Source organism: Phaethon lepturus, unplaced genomic scaffold (assembly GCF_000687285.1).
Source record: "Phaethon lepturus isolate BGI_N335 unplaced genomic scaffold, ASM68728v1 scaffold39592, whole genome shotgun sequence".
NCBI lineage: Eukaryota > Metazoa > Chordata > Aves > Phaethontiformes > Phaethontidae > Phaethon > Phaethon lepturus.
The window spans coordinates 486-6,212 of NW_010523308.1; the positions used below are offsets into that span (position 1 = coordinate 486).

The 5,727-nt window shown below is 38.8% G+C and overlaps 1 pseudogene; it reads right to left on the reverse strand.

Moving 5' to 3' along the window:
* Positions 1-1,248: 1,248 nt before the first annotated feature.
* On the reverse strand, positions 1,249-5,709 carry LOC104616924 (annotated as a pseudogene).
* Positions 5,710-5,727: the final 18 nt, after the last annotated feature.

A 5,727-nucleotide genomic window follows, 5' to 3' on the forward strand; every position in this document is an offset into this window, starting at 1 on the left:
GCATTGTTAAGACAAAAAGAGTGCTTAAGGACTTTTTCTTAAGGACTTTTTACTTCTGTCAAAAAGAAACCTGTACTCACATGCATCCTACTTATCTAGATTATCCTCTGCTGGTGGAAGAAGTGGCAACTATAGTTCTTTCCAACATAGGAAAGTAACAATAAGTCTCCTCAACTACTTCATCTTTCATTAGCAAAATACTCTGTAAGCCAGTTTACAACAGGAAGCAGGATCCCCAGTTGCTCAGGCTGAAGAATGTGCAGGCAAGTATTTCAAGAGAAGTCACATATGATTCAGTACTCCCTCTTTAAAAACAAACTGGACTTAACTCTTAAGAAGAACACCAGAAAATCCCAAAAATGTCAGTTGTAGTGTACGGAACTATGTAAAATTCTATGCATGTTTGATTACCTCAAAATGAGATATACTTCATTGGTAAGTAAGTATTCCTAAATAGTCCTTACATCTTCTATCTTCTTAATCAGAGATCCTAGTTGTGGTTTGGGCTCAGCTGTGGTCTACTAAAAATAGCCATAAGGCATCCAAATATCAGCAATGAAAACATCTTCAAGATGTCTACAGCTAAACAGGGAAAACAAGATAAAGGGAAAACGTACTCCAAAAGCATTTGAGAGTTCTCTGTGGTTCCTGGGGCGAGAGCTTAAAAAAAAGTGTATGCATATTAATAATAGAATCTTTGTCTTGAAGCAAATTTCACTGTGTTTATACTACTGCTCAATAAACCTCTAAAAATTTCACCTGCTATGTAACTAAATTGCCAACCATTCACTTCTAAGAAACACTTTTTATTCTTGAGCTCACTTATTCTTTAGAATGAGTAAGGATTTAATACAACTAATTTCTTTTAATTTTTAACTGGTCCTGAATACCAAGGCAACAGTTACCTAGTAAAGTAATCAGATTGTCACAGGAATTCATACTTTGCTATGACAGTTCAACATAGAGCTATGGATCTGCTAAAAGAAGGTATTCACATAGCTTTGAATTAGTGCAATATACTTCTAACAGTAAATATACAGAAGACATTAAGGTATTCTAGACATTTATTTTTAATTTTAAATGTATGACATTGTACAATGAAGAAATAAGGCCCAAAGATCATGGAAGATGTATATAATGTTTTCTAGACAAATATTTGACTAAGAAGGCGGCATATTCTAGCCCATACTTCATGGAGTTACAATGAAGTTCAGGCGCATAAACAGGAATACTTTATTGTTTATTAATTTACAACTCTTTTGGTCTGTTTAACAGAAAACAAACAAAACTGAAGCAGAACTTCATCATTAAAGCCTTTCACACTACCATCTTCCACAACATCATATAATGACTTACTGTCTGTATCCCAACAGATATTCTTCCGAGGGTTATTTTGACTAGTTTCTACAGTTAGTGCTAAAGTATTTAGCTGGTAACAAAAGAAAGTGAAGTATTCTCCATCAGTCACTACTGCCTGTGATACAAAAAGACAGGTCACATCTGCTTCACTCCAGAATCCTACAAAATAAGCAAACAACGCTAGCTATACAGGACTCTCAATTCTTATCAGCACGCACATCTAAACCCCAATCCTGAAATACAGGAAAATATTGGGAACTGCAGCAGCCACTTAGTGGGGGTAAAAGTCCTGTCTGCTTTAGCAACACAAGCATTCTTCATACTGACTAACTGAAGATATAACACACAAGCACTAGTTAAAGGTCTTTCCAAGATCAGGGACACAGTGGCATACTTGCATTTTGGACACCGGTCCCTATGAAAGCTGGGCATCAATCACAATGTTAACACATGCTGACTCAAAAAAACCAACTGATCAGCCAAGTGACTTTTCAAAATTACATACGTGTTATTAATGCATCCAAGCCCTGCAAGTGATCTGAGGGGAAATGTCTTTTGACTATTCTACACTTTTCACAGGGCAGTGAACATTTGTTTCATGACAGAAGCATGCATATGCCAGACAACACCAAGAACACTATGTCAATAAGAATTAATGCTTCAAACAACTCCCGCTGAGCATTAATAGTATTTTAAAAATATTTTCTTTACATATTTATGCATGTGTGTTAGCATACACAGTGATATTCTTAAAAGATATTTGGTATCATGTGCAATGAACACCACTAGAAACTGTTACAGAACAAAGAAAAAAAATCATACGATTTAAATCATGCTGTCCTTCTAACTCATAATGTGCTTACAACTGTAATCAGCTTTGAAGCCAAGACTTACTTGACTTCAATTGTTTTATGTCCACAAAAAAACCAAGTCAACTTTTCTAACATACCATTACATTAAAAATTTGATGCAGAGCCAGCAATATACATCCTAGTCAAAGGATTTTCTTCAATGTGTTGTTTCACAAGTGAAACTACAAACTAGCAGATATCTTCTAGCAACACTAGCTAACAATTATATTTACATGAATAAGTAAAAGACTGATCTGGTCTATCCATCCAGGTCTTCTGGGATTTTTAGACAAACATAGGCATAAATTCCTGAAATAAGGCTGCTGACATTTTTCTTTCACTGATTGTAGTTTCATAGAATTGACATTTCTGAAACAAGGGGCTAGAGTGACTTATGTTATTTCAGAAAAAAAATTAAACTGCTTGAGACCTACCACCTTTCCCCATAACAAATGTGGAGGGAACAAGTGAATACAAGATTGAGGCTTTTGCACAGGTTTAGTGTTATATATGAAAAATATTTTTCGGTGCAATTAATTCTCCCTGAGTCAAAGCTCTGCTTCATTCATTGGATCAATTAATTTTTGAAAACCTGCTTAAAGGATGGTGGAGAGAAAATGTTAGAGAACTTTATAGTATGCATTCATCACTGGGAAGAATTTAACAGGTTGACTGTCTTACCTTGATACACTGCTTGTGCTGCTGTCCAGGCAAAGAGACTTGCAATACCATTAGCTCAATAAACAACTTCAACCTGACCCTGAAGATTTGCTCTTACAAACCTCTCCCCGTTTAGTTTATCAGGAATAAAATGAAGCTAGGTGTGTCCATAACAGCATGGATCTGCTGCCTTTGATCCTGTCTCACCCAAAAAGAAAAAAACTTGAGTCAATCAGAGAATGCTCTTTATTATACATACAAACACATCTTTACTATGACACCAAACAACAAAAAGTTAGAACCTCTACTGTACATCTGTATAAATATTGAAATTCCTCCCTTTCTGAGTGAGACCAGAAGGCTTGCCCAAGTCCAAAAGGCAAGAGTTAACATACTAAAATGTCTCCGAAGGATATGTATCAAAATTCAAAGCCAGTTTTTTGTTAATTTTCTATTCAATCCAACTCTTTCAGGTGAATCTGGAGACACAGAGGACCATACACACAGAACAATGCTACTCCCTATCGCCTGACATGGAATCTCAATAGAGATTTATATATAATATATGTTATATATAAAAATATATAAATGTTTTCTCTGTTGATGGGAGGAGAAAGGTCAGGGGAGTTGTGTTGAGGGGGTTTTGTTGTTGTTTATTGGGGGACTTAGCTTTTGGGGGTTTTGTTGAGGGGGTTCTGTTGTTGGGGTTTTTTGGTTTGCTTGTTTTTTTAACATAAAGAAGTAATTAACATTTCATAACTAGAAATTCTTACCTATAATTACCTTGTTTTCATACCGCTTTTTGAAAAATGGCAGTTTGGATGGTTTGTGGTCAATAACGGGAACATTTCCAAGATCTGACTCCAGCGGTACAGCCTTGAAGGAAGAAAAACCATGATGTAATCCACGTCTCTAACATTAGGCCTCACATAATATGCCACTTTCAGGTCAGACAACAGAAGGTGCAAGTCCTGCTTATATACACCATATATATAGCGAACTGAAATCAATAGCCATAATATTTTTGCAACAGAACTTGGGCTTGTCTTGTGATGAGTGTTAGTACATGCATCTTATACTGATGCCTGAATTTTCTGCAATATACAAACAACATTGTGTGAAATGGTGCTAGCAAAGCTGCCGATTGGTATTATCTTCAAGACCAGAATCTGCTTCTGTAGAAGAAATGTTTTTGCTTATCTATCAGCAGTCAATAAACTAACTTGAACCAGCAGAGTGAGCTTACAGGTATTCAGTGTTTTACATCACATAACATCTTTATTTGCCTAGGCAGTTGTTCCAAAATGTTGGAAAGGTTTGTAACGATGGTTTGTAACATCTGACAGTACTAACCTAAGCAAAACATACAATCAAGTTCACAAGAAATGTTCAGCATTTACAGAAAGTGGAACACAGTTTTCTGTTTGTGGTGGAATTTGGATAAGAGACCCTTACAGGCTACACAATTACCACTGTATAAACCTACAAGAAAAGGTTAGAATATTGAATCAGCTTCCATAAAACTCAGCATTCAAGAAAACAACTGTTAAGCAGTACTATCAGTTAACAGAACTCACATTCAGATTATACGTGCTCTCTCTCACTCCATTCCTTTCTTCTTCATTTCTCTCATCTTATTCTCCTCCACTGAGAGAACCTTCCACACCACATTTCTTATTCTTGCTTCCACTTACAAGTACAAGCAAAAAAGAAGTTAAAAACTCCATTTAATTAAGTGTAACAACATGTATTTTATCTAAAGCACAAAGATGACCAACTTGAAGTCCAGAAGACTATCTCAATGTCAATAAAGCACTTAAAAAGGTAATAAGGGCATTAAGACCTGAAAAATGCACAAATGCACTACATGACTGATTAACCAGGTCCTCCACATACTGTCTATTGCATGGTTTCAGTGGCAGCCAGAAACATACATGAAAACACACGTGATTAACTTGCTGTTGAAAACATCCATACCTCTGGAAGTTGCTTTGGTACACAGATCTGGAGGTACGGGTTATCATCTATTCGAAATCACACAGGATCGACTCTACCTTTTTGATGTCCTTGAACAACTTCCTCACTATGATGGCCAGTAATAGTTAACCTCAGGTTTTAGATCTGAAACAGAACAGAAGGGGAGAAGGAAATAAGAGATCATCCCTTTGCATTTAAAGCCCTCACAATTCTTGCTCTGTAGCTGCAGTAAAACAGAAAAATCAAAATCCACTCACACTGTGTGGGACAGTGGAGACGAGATTAATTGCTAGTGATGGTCTGAACAACTCAGCTACACCAGTGACACTCCTGCCAGATTCACAGACCAGCCTCACCGCCCAGGACACCCGCCTCCCTCTCCCTCCCACCCACGTTCCACACCAAGGGAGGAGGCAGCCAGCAGCATGTAGCGACCGCACAGGAAGGCGGCGAGGGTGCAGATGAGCTACGTGAGGTATGGGCCGAGCGTGTGATCCTGATCGCGGTAGAGTAACGGCCGCTTCTTATTCTGTTGGAAGCTCTCCTGCAGGAGCACGCCACAGGCGAGGAAGCGCAGATCGCCTATATCCAGGTCCAGCGCCGCTCCCTCTGGGGCTTTCGCGACCTCTGGCGCCACCACCTCCAGGGCTTTCACAGTTCCCTGCACCACTCTCGGGAGCGGCCCCGGCACGAAGATGGTCTTGGTGAAGCTCCGGTACCAGCGGTCGGCGTTGAGGGCGAAGGTCTGCAGGTAAACCATGTACTTGGGCCGCTGCAGTTGCCCATAGAGCCGCAACTTCTCGATCAAGGCCGCCGCATGCACCCGCTGGTAGAAATGCTCCAGAAGCCACCGCATAGCCATTTTGCTCTTCCGCCATGG